Genomic DNA, 14,316 nt, shown 5'->3' with positions numbered 1-14,316 from the left:
CAAACTGTTTTGAAAAAATATCAAACCACAAACATGTATTTACCTGTAAGGATTTATTCATTTACAGACTATAAAACCAATCATAACTTTTTTTGCCTTCAGCTAGCATTTGCTCCAGATTTATTCAAAATCAATCATAACTTTTTTTGCCTTCAGCTAGCATTTGCTCCAGATTTATTCACTACGGAATAATAATGAAGATGTTCAATCAAAAAGTATAGGTAGCAGTCAACAGTCAGCCAGAATTAGTCAAGATCTACGAGTCATTGAATGAAATACAGTCTACCATGGATTGTCATGATGATATTGAAAAGCGTTTTCCAGATGTTACTGAGAGATTGCTTAACCTCTTCGCTACCATGCGTGACATATATTTACGTCGCAAATATATTCATTTACTACAATTGCTGGTGTGGTGAGCCATTGCACCGCTGGTGTGTGGCCGTACTATAGGCTTGTCTGCCTCAACTTAGTTCCAATTTTTACTCATAGAGTGAGGATTAGTAACTCTAACAGCCTCTAATACCGATTTCATTTGAATTAATTGATGACATTGGGCTCGAATCCTGGTGAGGTGGGTTACATTATCTGCGGTAGTGAAGAGGGAGAAGAACAAAGTGAGGAACGACGATGATTACAATACTGTTGACTCCAAAATCAATATGGTTATGAGTAATATACAAAAGCGGATAAAAGATGATGATGAGAAGAGTTCTGTATCGTCATTAAACTCAAGTGGAGGATTCCCTGGTGACCAACTTATACGGATATTGTCCACAAAGTCCCTGTGTTCAAGGGTGTGATCCCAAAAGTTCAACAATGGCTGGAGCTGGTCACGGAAGAAGTGAAAAAGCTAGGATACAAAACTGCAGAAAAGATACATTATATCTCTTGATGGCGAACTGACTTAAAAATTGTGCTAGCCCAATCATATGAAGATGTGCAGAGACATAGGTGTCTCGATACGGTGACATTACAGCGGAAATCAACAAAGTTGTATTCGACAAAGCAAGCATATCCCATACGTCATCGCCGGCGACGGAGGATCTGGATAGTCTTGAGTAGTGTAGTTGGTTTTTTACTAGCTCAGTTAGGCCCAAGTTACCCAAAGTAATCGTGAGAAGATGGGATTCTGAGAGTCAAAAAGACAAGGTGGTCTGATGCCTACATCCTCCCACGGCAAGAATTTGAACCTGATGGCATCGAGATTGCCACGGTATGAAACCCTGCCACACTAGACTGAGTGTGCAGCTACATGCGCAGCTTAGATGATGTAATTATTAGCCAATCAGATATTCCGTTTCATTTTAGCCCAGGTTTTCCCGTTAATAGTTCTTCCGTGAAATTTACCTCAGGGAGTGGGGTCAGAGTTCATCTGAATCTTTTACATCAGTTCTACGTGAAACAGGTGGAAAAGTGAATATTCCATCCTCCAGTGATCGGCCAACTGCTTCCGTGCTACAGAATATCAAACTACGCCGAGATTCAATTCACAATTACAATAACGATGCAATTTTGGCGGTGACTGAAATGACTTTTTCAAACGACTCCTGTCATGACATCCAAAGGTTTTCTACTGATCCAATCGAAACATGGCGTTCATCTGAGGATACATCATTCAAATTTGGTAAATACAATGTGACACCCATCACACATCATCACGTACATTTATCAATGTCTTCAAACAGGGGAGTGTAGAGGCAATATAATCGTATGAGTAAGAAAGTAGGTGTCTGCAGTGTGGAAAATAGCACACACTAGTTGTGTGCTGGTGCCCAAATGGCTCAGATCACAAGGTGGGAGTTTCGTTGGAAAAGTAGGAGCATTTAATCGCTATTATCAAAATATAGGGACTCGTAAGAGATGGTTAGCGTTGTTCAGGAGGGAGTTGAAAAGAAGGAGCCAGACTGAACATACCAAATAGGGTTAGGTTAGAAGCGGGTGGGGTCATGGTTTAGGAACGTCAGAAATGTACAAATTAGTAAGTCCAAGGTTTTTGGTTCAGGGAGAGAGCCGGAGGGAACAGGAGAGAGTTGAGAAGAGAGGGAAAGAAAGCAGAAAGGATGATAGGAAGAAGAATACAGTAACTGTAAGATCATAGTTCATGCTGGTAAATAGTTTGTCCTTTTTGTATACGTGCACTCAACCGGAAATAAAGTTGTGTTGTAAGATGTGAGAGAACCTCAGTCTTTGTGTTTGTTTCATGAAGCGATCTGTCCAAAATGGCCCAAGGTGGAGGACCAAGTTCAACCGGTTATGGGCCCAGGATACAAACTCCTTTGCTCGACGTAGATGAATCGAAATACGAACTTTGGAAGGTAAAATTCCTTGGTTTTATGCGCATTCTGAAATTGCATGACATCATCACGAGCCAGGTCGAGCCCACCAACGTCGAGATCAACAAAGACTGTTATGCAGAATTAATGCAATGTCTAGACGACCATAGTCTATCACTGATCATACGGGATGCTGCTGATAATGGTTGAAAAACATTGAGAACCCTGGATGAGCATAATTTTGGTAAAAGCAAACCGAAAATTATCCCATTGTATCACGTATTAACTTGTCTCAGTAAACGGGATGACGAATCCATTACTGACTATGTTCTTAGAGCAGAAACCACAAGGGCCTTGTGAAACAGTGTCGGAACAGTGCCTGCTAGTTTCGATGGTTTTGAAAGGCCTCCCAGATTCATACAAACCATTTGTAACTGTTATTGTTCAAAAGGAAACTGTTGATTTCGTCGAGTTTAAGTTGGCATTACGGAACTATGACGAGACTGAGCGTCCACATCAGTCCTAACTTGATAAGAATAGTAGTCCCAGCGATGATAACGTATTAAAATTCCAAAACCACGGAAAAGCGAAGTATTATGGTGCCAGGCCGAAGAATCAATACCCTGTTAATCATGGGAGCGAGAACCGCGACTATTTTATAATTGCCAGTAACCTGGTCATTTCGTGAAACAGTGCAGAAATCATAGACCACACCTAAGCTCGAAAGTGAAGTCTGTCAACGATGAGGATGACCGTAAAACATATCACTTCAGTGGGTTATGAAGTAGGACGCAAGGATCCGTTGTTAGTCGATTGCGGCACTACAACACATTTTAACTGACATAAATAAGTTTGTTAGTTGAACATCATATTGAATTAGCCGACAGTAGCCGTATAAACATCCTAGCAACCGGAAGGGGTACTGCGAAAGTTAATATTCGTGATTCGAAAGGCAACGACTGTGAGGTTAACATGAAAAACGTGCTTTTGATACCTTCGTGGAAGCAGAATATCTTTAGCGTCCGAATGGCTGCTAGTCACGGAGCCAGTGTAACCTTTCGTGGTGATTCAGGTGCACTTGTAACCAAGGACGGAACAGTGTTCCCTGTTAGAGAATAAGATCGATTATATTATATGTATAACACAATTGCTGCGTTCAATAAGTCCCATACTTTAGAGGAATGGCATAAGATAATGGGTCATTGTAATATCCATGATATTGTAAAACTTGAGAATTGTGTCGATAATATGAAAATCCGAGTTATTCAGATTTTCAGTGTAAAACCAACACCAAAGGTAAAATGTGTCAGTTCCGTAATAGGCGGCCGGATGTAAAGGCGCAAACGTTTTTGAGTTTGTACACTGTGACTTCACCAGAAAGATTGAGCCTATGTCTAAAACTGGTCATAGTTATGCTATAAGTTTTGTTGATGACTATTCAGGTCTGATTGTACCCTACTTTCTTAAGCACAAAGATGATAGTGTACATGCGTTAGAACGATTTCTTGCTGATATTGCCCGTTATGGCACGGTTAAATGCGTAGTGATGGAGGGGGAGAGTTTATCTCTAACGAATTTATGGCAGTACTTGTGAAAAACAAGATAAAATTTGAGAAATCTGCCTCCCATCAAAATGGGACGTCGGAAAGGAGTTGGAGGTCATTGTTCGATATGGCCAGATGCCTTATCATTGATGCGGGTATTCCAAAAGTATTATGGACTTACGCTGTCCAAGCACTGCATTCATTCGGAATAGATGTTTTAATAATCCTTTTGGTAAAACTGCTTTTGAAGCGGCCACTGAAAAAGGCCAGATTTGAGTATAATGCATATGTTTGGAAGCGTGTGGTACGCATATGTTAAAAATAAGAAAAATCTTGATCCACGCTCTCAAAGAGGTATATTTATTGGGTATGATAAGAAAAGCCCTGCATATTCAGTATTTTTCCCAGATACTGGTACAGTTGGAGCTGTAAGATGTGTTATGTTCACGGTCTGATGTAATTCTAGCGAGAAGGACATGTCTAGAGATAGAGTACATGTACCCAATATTCCTAATCCTACTCATTATGAGTCCCATGAGATGCCCAAACTGATGGGAGTAAAGAAAGGTATCCCACGAAAGAGAGGACGAAGCCTAGGTATTTAGAGGATTATGTGGAAGATTTAGATGAGAATGACGTAGCCAATTGTTGTATAGATTACTACTACGCTGTAAGTACATCCCCTAGCTGTTATAGTGAAGCTATGTCATCTCAAGAGTCAGATAAATGGCAGAGTGCCATGGATGAAGAAATAAGGGCACTTAGGGAAAATGACACACGTTTATCTTATGTACGTATGCTACTGCATACAGCTGTACAGAACAATATGTTTGTACACCAGAAGGATGTCAAATCTGCTTATCCCAATGCTCCATTAGATACAGAGTTGTTTATGTATCAATGTTTGTACACCAGCAGGATGTCAAATCTGCTTATCTCAATGCTCCATTAGATACAGAGTTGTTTATGTATCAACCTGAGGGTTCTTGTTACCGATGAAAATGGAGAGCCATTAGTACATAAACTGAGAAAACCGCTATGTGGATTAAAACAGTCTGGTCGGAACTGGAATAATGTATTGCATGGTTATCTGTTAGACCAAGGTTTCATCCAGTCCCAGGCCGATTATTGTCTATATCCTAGAAACACAAGTGAGTGTAGAATGATTGTTCTAGTTTGGGGTGATGATTTGATAATTGTCTCTAGTTACGTGTATGGATTGAACAAATTCAAGACCTCGATGAGTCAAAGATTCAAGATGAAAGACTTAAGTAAAATCTCTGTGCTTCTAGGTATCCAATTTACCTATGATCCTGACAATTCTGTTGTAACTAAGTGTCAGTCAGATTTTATTGAGAAAATCCTGGTAAAGTTCAAATTGGAAGAACGGAAGATTAAACATACACCATGTGAAGTGTCAGATCTTAAGATATATCGTGACAATTCTGAAAGTTGTATACCTCTGGATAGTGACGATGTAACATTGTATCAGAGAATGGTCGGTAGTCTGATATACATTATGTGTGCAACTCGACGAGATTTGTGCTATATTGTAACTTACCTGTCACAATTCATGAAAAAACCTACTAGTGTTAAGAGAAGAGAAACATGTGGTTATTTGAAAGCAACTAAAGACAGATGTTTAACACTGAGGAGGTCTGATCACTGGATTCTGTGATGCTGATTGGGCATCATCGTGTGACAGGAAGAGTATCAGTGGATACTGTTTTAAGTTGTCTAATGATAGTAGTTATATTTCCTGGAAGAGTAAAAAACAGCCTACTGTTTCCCTTTCTACCTGCGAGGCAGAGACCGACTTACTGTTCACAAATATCGGAATGAATTATTTCGGACTCCCCGACATTAAAGCAGGGCACAGCATAGCGAATGATTACAGTGTAGTCTTAACATGAATGGCCAGCAGAGCCATTCACCTGGAGTTGCGAGTTCTTTAAAACAGATACATACATTAATTCTATAAGGATTTTTAAAGCCAGACATGGTTCGATTGAAAAAAAGCAGGAAAATAATGGAACCAAATTAACCGAAAGCCTGATGTCGGTGCAAAATCAGTTTTTCATTTGGTTCATACCGCATTAGTGGGACCATTCACACAGACTTAGCTGGACCAATTGATCCCATCTCAAAGTTTAGGGTTTCATTTACCGATGACTATTCTGGAGCAGTTTGTGTTTATTTTTTCAAATGCAAAAAAAAAGACAGCAATTGTTACTGAACGCTATTTTGCTGATATGGCTCCTTTTGGGAAAGTTAAAAGAATATGCTCCAACACCGGCAGTGAATTTATTAGCAATGATTTCATATTTGATGAGGAAAAATGGAATACACCATGGAACTAATGCTCCTCATGGTTTAACCAAATTGTCACTTCTGAAAAGCATTGACGTACATTGTTTGAAATAGGTTGTTGTTTACTTTTTGAGAGTTCATAACCCAACGAAATATGGCCTTATGCTTTAAAGGAGCCGACACATATGAGAAACGGCATATATGAGATGATCACAGACTAAAACAGACCCTATTTTAAGGTATGACTGGCAGGAAACTTGATTCAACATTTTAAGATTGTTTGGATCAGAGTGCTTTACTTATCAGCAAAGGAAGACCAAATTAGAATCCAGAGGTCTCAATGAGATGTTTTAATCACAGGTTAAAACAGACCCCATTTTAAGCTATGACTGGCAGGAAACCTAATGATTCGAAATTTAAGATTATTTGGATCAGTGTTTTGCTTATCAGCAAAGGAAGACCAAATTAGAAACCAGAGGTCTCAAAAGGTATTTTTGTCGCATATGATAAAAAAGCCCATCATTTCTTGTGTACTTTCCTAGTACAAATAAGTCATGAGATAAAGGATTGTGAAATTTCGTTCTAAGAAAAGTGCTGAGGTGCAAAATCGACTAAATGAGTTATGAAGATGATTAATTGAATGAGCGTTCACTGAAACCAAATTGTGAACAAACAAGCACCAGAGATGAAACAAGGCAACCTCGGAGAATGAATCACAAACAAGACATCCTCACAGAGAGCGCCAAACACCACACTATTTAAAAGATAATGCACTTGATTCTAATGATAAAATGTTGTCTGACAATATGTTGGGTAATATACCTAAAGTTAATGATGAATACCCTAGTAATTACCAAGTTGCTATCAAATCCCATGATTTAAAACAATGGTAAGAAGCCATGTAGGAAGAAATGGACTCCCTGCAGAGATACGAGACCCTAGTAATTACCAAGATGCAATTAAACCACATGATTCAAAAACGATGGTTAGCCACGCAGGAAGTGATGGAATCCCTGCAGATAAGCGAGACTTTCTCTTCGACAAAACTACCAGCAGGTAGATCAGCAGTCGGGAGATGGGTATTTACAATCAAAACCAAGTGGTTTGGAGCTGTAAACGGCTAGGTTGATTACAAGGAGACATTTTCATTAAAAAAATGGCAAAATTATCTTCAGTTCAGATTTTTATGCAATAGCCGCTCAAAATAACATGAGTGAAATCAAAATAACTTCAGTAAAATCAATGAATGCTTCTATTGACTTTGATCTTTGTCTGGAACTACCAGAGGGTTTTGAAGTTAAATCACAAACAGGAGAAAAATTGTATTGTCAATAGCAGAAATCGATACATGGGCTTAAACAAAGTTAAAAAAATTGACCAATTCACTGCAGGAGCATCTCGCCAAAAACCAGTTCAAACAAAGCCTAGTCGATCCATGTGTGTATACTAAGACTATAGAAAATCAATTGATTATTCTACTGATCTGGGTCGATGATGTATTAATTGCAGCCAATTATGGATCAACGTTGTCCAAAACGAAAAACATGTTGAAATCTAAATTCAATATGAAAAATTTGGGCATATTAGATGATTTCCTGGGTATGGAGTTTGAACAGGATGATGTGTCTATATTTATAAGTCAAAGGTCATACGTTAAAAAACTGCAGAGAAATATGGTATGAGTGATCTTAAGCCAAGGAAAACCCTGTGTGAACAAAAGCTTCAATATAGTAAAAATGATGAAAAATACCGACAGGCTGTAGGTTCATTAGTGTATGCTATGTCATGCACACGCCCTGATATTTGTTGTAAATAACCAATCTTTCTCAGTATTTAGCTAACCCTACGATTGCTCACTGGGTTACAATGAAACATATGTTAAGTTGTATTTGTTTTTATTCATATCTTTAGGTTTTGGTGTTTTTGCTGGTCAAGACTTGAATTTATTGCAGAGTACAGAGGGGAGACAAAGTTAACCAGTGACTCATTCACAGAAAAAGTTGATTATATCTATTTTTTCAATAACGATACAATCCCCTAAAGAATGGTGATGAAGTATGATTTCATCTATGTCTTGTGTCAGTATTGATGCATCACGTAATGACGGCAGTTAGGGAAGACTGATAAATGATGGCTGGAACGGAAAGGAGAATGCAAGACCAAAATAAGTTAGGGATGAACATGGCATACCGCATTTTGCTTTCTTTTGCAATGCACGAGATTTTGTACGACTATGGAGGGTATGATATGCCTTGGAGAAGGGTCAATTTATTGGTACATATAAGAATATAAAAAGCGCCAATTTGAAAGTCTAGTTACCAAATTCTTGATTACTTAATGCAGGTCTAGGGGCCCATCAATGACGTCATCCTGTGTAAAATATTAAATTTTTCACCTATTGCAATTTACACATATAATGTGAATTTGCGGGACAGGACTCAATATATGTGTCGCACAAGGAACTTTTCTTTAAAAAGTAATTCTCTATGTACGTTGAAATGATGAAATGAAGGGACTGAGAACCACTGTAGAGCTACGTAACTGAATACAAAACAACCTCCACACAGTTTTAGACTGGTTTCATAGAGCACTGCACGCCATTCAAACTTTCAAGGTGTATTTCAAAAAGTTTTGAATCAGTTATAAATGAAGAATAGATCTTAGTATTTGATATGAAGATACCTTACGATTTGGATCAAAAGCCCACTGAAAGGCCCACTAGCAGCATAAAACCCTTATGTCAGAGGATGCCTTATCACACAGCTTATTCTCTTAGGACTGAGCTACGGCGCTTGGTTACATATTTTCCTCGTTTTCTTTAAAACTAGGTCAACCACACTGAAATCACAGGCCGATGACAATAGCGAATAAGACTCAAAATTCCCTAAATAGCATTTTATAATAAGTCCATGGCCAAATCCAAAGTTAATCTAACTGACATTTAGGGATAACAGATTAGTGCATTTTCAATCTCTTTGAATTAACTCAAAGCTAAGACAACCTTTTTTTCAAAATGGAAAATACTGGTGATTCAGCAAAAAGGTGATCGAAACGTTTCAAACTCGAAAAACCTGGAGATACCGTGGAAAAGTACATTTTAGAGCAAAATTAAGAAAGTGAAGGATATCATGTTGAAGCAAGCGAATAAAATAGCCAATTTTGCTACTGTAATGGAAAATATGTTGGATCACTGGCTTGCACACAATTCTCCAGATACTGCCAATGTTGATGTAGTGAACTATGTGAACACAAACAAGTGAGACATCGATCAAAATTTAATGGTTACTTGTGAATCTGCAGTTGAAAAGATTGAGATGGCAAGCATACATGGGCGCTTTTGTGACTGCCTGATGCAGTTCAAAAATATGCAAAACACTACTAGGCATGTTGCACGAGTAAATCTTCATTGTCAACAGACTTAAAAAATTCCACTCATTGTCCTCACAAATGGTGATTTCTTGGTAAACGCTGGACTGGTACATGGATTATTGGCTCCAAGGATCATAAACGTAGCCTATCAACTTGTTACAGAAGCCAGTGGTATCGGGAAAATTTCTAGAGATTCAAAAAAATTAGGTAGATGCCATGCAGGAAGAAAATGATTCGAGTTTTAAAATTTTCTCTACTTTTTTTGTCAAGGAAGATAAATGAATGTTGTGCGTGGCGTTATTTAATGTCGTCTCTACCTCAAATGCAGCCAACCAGCCAAAAATTTGAATTTTGAAGTTGGATTTACTAATATTTGGAACCACTCAAGCTCCTCCCACTATGGCTGAGGAAAGGTTCATAAGTCGTTGTTATCAGTGTCTTGACAAACAAACCCATCACGGCCTCATGTGGTTCTCTGCATGATTTAATATGATCCATTAGGCATGGATACTGGATACTAGCCAATGAAATGATCCATACAGCGTCCCATAGTAAAAGTCGTGACATACCTTGGAACTATTTTAATAATTATCTAATGCAATTCATGTAAACTACTATTGCAGAAATAATTTCAAAATTGTAAATAATAATAAGAATAAGATAATCATTGTAAGAATTGTAAGAACATAAATAATAAGATGATTTACTTCCACTAGTGCCATATATGGATGATCAGCAAAATTTGGATACAACCATCGTACACATTTTAGCGCACAGTCTGGTAACATATCTCCCCGATGCCAAACAGCAATTTTCGGAGGATGGTACTTCATCAATATCCCAACAGTTGAAATTTATGAAATGGCGTGTAGATTCTTTTTGTTCTGGGGTATACCATTATACAAAACTTACGCTTCTGTGAGCCATTTCCATTATTTTCTGTTTTATATAATCACTTTCTTCACCGGATCCAGCTAATATATGCATTTACATTAGAAATTTGAGCAATTATCTCACTTGGAAGGGGCATACTTTAACACTGACTATATGCAACCACACTGAAATCACAGGCCGATGATAATAGCGAATAAGACTCAAAATTCCCTAAATAGCATTTTATAATAAGTCCATGGCCAAATCCATAGTTAATCTAACTGACATTTAGGGATAACAGATTAGTGCATTTTCAATCTCTTTGAATTAACTCAAAGCTAAGACAACCTTTTTTTCAAAATGGAAAATACTGGTGATTCAGCAAAAAGGTGATCGAAACGTTTCAAACTCGAAAAACCTGGAGATACCGTGGAAAAGTACATTTTAGAGCAAAATTAAGAAAGTGAAGGATATCATGTTGAAGCAAGCGAATAAAATAGCCAATTTTGCTACTATAATGGAAAATATGTTGGATCACTGGCTTGCACACAATTCTCCAGATACTGCCAATGTTGATGTAGTGAACTATGTAAACACAAACAAGTGAGACATTGATCAAAAATTAATGGTTACTTGTGAATCTGCAGTTGAGAAGATTGAGATGGCAAGCATACATGGGCGCTTTTGTGACTGCCTGATGCAGTTCAAAAATATGCAAAACAATAGGCATGTTGCACGAGTAAATCTTCATTGTCAACAGACTTAAAAAATTCCACTCATTGTCCTCACAAATGGTGATTTCTAAGTAAACGCTGGACTGGTACATGGATTATTTGCTCCAAGGATCATATACATAGCCTATCAACTTGTTACAGAAGGCAGTGGTATCGGGAAAATTTCTAGAGATTCAAAATAATTAGGTAGATGCCATGCAGGAAGAACACGATTCGAGTTTTAAAACAGCTCTTTTAGAAGATATTGCGATGTATGAGGACCCATACACGATCAATATAATGACTGACGCACAGCACAGGTGGCGCAAAGATTCCAAAGACATCTGCGTTGTGGCAGTTCATGAAAAAAAGTCAAAACGTTTTACACTGTGAACATCAAATCAGATGATCTAATGTCTCAGCATCATGAGGGTTTAGGTACAGAGCGCATTTATAATTACATAAGATCAACAAATGACAACGAAGGTTTCTTTGAAGATAGGATTTCATTGCCATGACAATAGTGCATCAGTTAATAAATTCGCGAGAAATCAAGAGGCTACGAACCAAAACGATATGTGGCACGAAATAAAAAAAGGCCTTGAAAAGGATTGAAAGTGTCAGCCATTGTTAAGAAAAACCATGGAAACACTTGGCATGAACAATTCCAAGATAAGGCCAAAGCAATTGGAACCCACATGCAGAGTAGGCAATCAGGGAACTGTCACCTGGATTCAAAAACACCTTGGACAATCCAGTGAATCATTGTAAAAAAGAACATTAAAATTATAGCACAGAATCGCGCTGTTACGAATTATCAATGGTGGTTATTACATCAACAGTGGCAGAAAATCCATTGAGAAATGTTATCCACAGTTCTTATTTGAACAAACTTCCAGCATATTTCATCTACTGTAGGGATTTGTTTTATGTCGAATCCTTCAACAATGTAATGAACTTGTTTCAAGACAAATGCATATCATTCAGCGATGAACAATGTAACATGAGGGCAAATCTTGCTGTTTGCTACTGGAATGAAAACGTTGACCAAGCTTACACCATTATCAGAACTCTGCCAGGAGACAGTAAAAACTGTAGAAAAAACAGAAAAAAACATAAACCGGTAAGAGTTGCACATTTGACTATTCAAACTATTATCGTACTACGGTTATAAGAGTCAGTGTTAAAAATTGTTAAAACTTGATTTCATTTTATTCTTTAATCCTCTAGTCTGATATAATGTGAACAATTTAAATTAGCCATGACAGTTTATTAGTTTGAATTCAAGTGGTAACTAGGGGTCCAGGGACACCATGCCCATTTGGCAAGTGGTTTCAAATGCTCATTAATCTTACAATTTCAATATTCAACGCCCCCTGGTGACCATTAACAAAAACCAATGACCTTGAAACTCTCCACAATCATAGAATATGTCAGCAGCTATCATTTTGTAATTGATTGCGATAACAAAATATGCCTTGTTACCAATTTAATATGGAATTAAGTTATTCTACTATTCAGCGCCCCCTGGTGACCATATTCAAAACCCAATGACCTTGAAACTCACCAAAATCATAGAACATGTCATGAACTACAACTTTGTTATTGATCATGCTAACAAGATATGCCTAGGTACCAATATAATAAGGAAATACTAAGTTATTGTACTATTCAGTGCCCCCTGGTGACCATATAGAATACATAATGTCCTTAAAACTCACTACAATCATAGATGATGTCATGAGCTACAACTATGCAATTGATTGTGGTAACAAATTATGCATTGGTACAAACATAATATTGAAATACTAAGGTATTGTATTATTCAATGCCCCCTGGTGGCCATATACAAAAACCATTGACCTTGAAACTCATCACAATCATAGAACACGTTATAAGATACACTTTTTGGTATCATTGTGGTAACAAAATATGCTTAGGTATCAATATAATGTTGAAAAACTCTTTCCCACCTACGAATGAGTACTAATGACACCAAGATGGCCGCCAATTGCTTCATAATTGGCCGATCAAAAATACCTGTCCCAGGTATAAAACATCCCTTTCCAAAGGATACCCATCAGCAATTGCAATATGAAATGGCAAACCAGTCGGAAGCTACAGGACTCAGAATAAGTCCCAAGAGGCTAAAAACAATCACTACAGCATCACACTGACTCAGCTGTAGTGGGAGGGGCTGACTGTTTACCAACCGGTTATCTACTGCTCATACCAATGGACCTTTAAAAGAGCATGCACAATATTAGATCTAAGGTACCCCAATAGAATATATACTTCAGAATTGTTGGCATTGAATAAAATTGAATTCGAATCCAGTTATACCATTGAATAAAGTGGCATTGGTGTTCCGTTGCGCCATCAAAGAACTTTGTTTTTTACTCAACTGCAAGCTTTATAGGTGAACTACATAAACAAAGTGAAGGATAAATACATAACTAATAAAGGCCAATTAGTAATTGTTACGGTTATTCGGTTGTAACTAACTAAACAACAGTGTCATTTGATTAATTGATTGAGACTTTCACAGAGGTTCGGGCCCCTTAAACCAAAACTTGTAATTGTTTCCTAGTGTGGCATAAGTAAATAGTACCATACCATATGATCAAAAGGCTCTGTATGATGTTTATGTTTGTTATTTGTATTCTATTCACATATCTGTTAAATGTACTGCAATTTCAGATGAATGATTATGACAATCATATAAGAAAATCAATGTATGTGAATTCTATCTTGTTCTTATAGATACATGTTTAAATTAAGATGCTGTAAAAACAAGCATGAAGAGATTGGGAATACAAGTTTTTATCGTGTAAAATTTTCCGCGAATGCCTAAGTTGCCAGTTTTGACAGTTCCCAATGAAAATGCGCCCCCCCTAAATTTCTACGCAGAAAGAATCTGATGTTAATGATAGGAAAACCAATATGCTTCGGCTAACAGAGTTTCCGTGCTGCTGTTTTTGTTTCTTCCGTTAAGGGACATTTTCTCCTAATTCTGAAAAATTCCTCTAAGGAATTGAGAAAAGAAATTCATTTTTCAAGACTTTACAAAGTTCATTTCAATGCAACTATTTGTTTTAATAATAAAATGCATGGCCATAGATGTAGTAGCAATAGCACATAGGCCATACCTACCTTCCTTACAAAGCATAGTGTAATCGCCGAGACAGTAGTCCAACCCACACTATTTTCCATAATGGTATAGTCCATAAA

The sequence above is a fragment of the Tubulanus polymorphus genome, chromosome 3 (genome assembly GCF_964204645.1).
Source record: "Tubulanus polymorphus chromosome 3, tnTubPoly1.2, whole genome shotgun sequence".
NCBI lineage: Eukaryota > Metazoa > Nemertea > Palaeonemertea > Tubulaniformes > Tubulanidae > Tubulanus > Tubulanus polymorphus.
The sequence above is the reverse complement of the archived record's forward strand: the minus strand, read 5'-3'. Positions refer to the sequence as shown.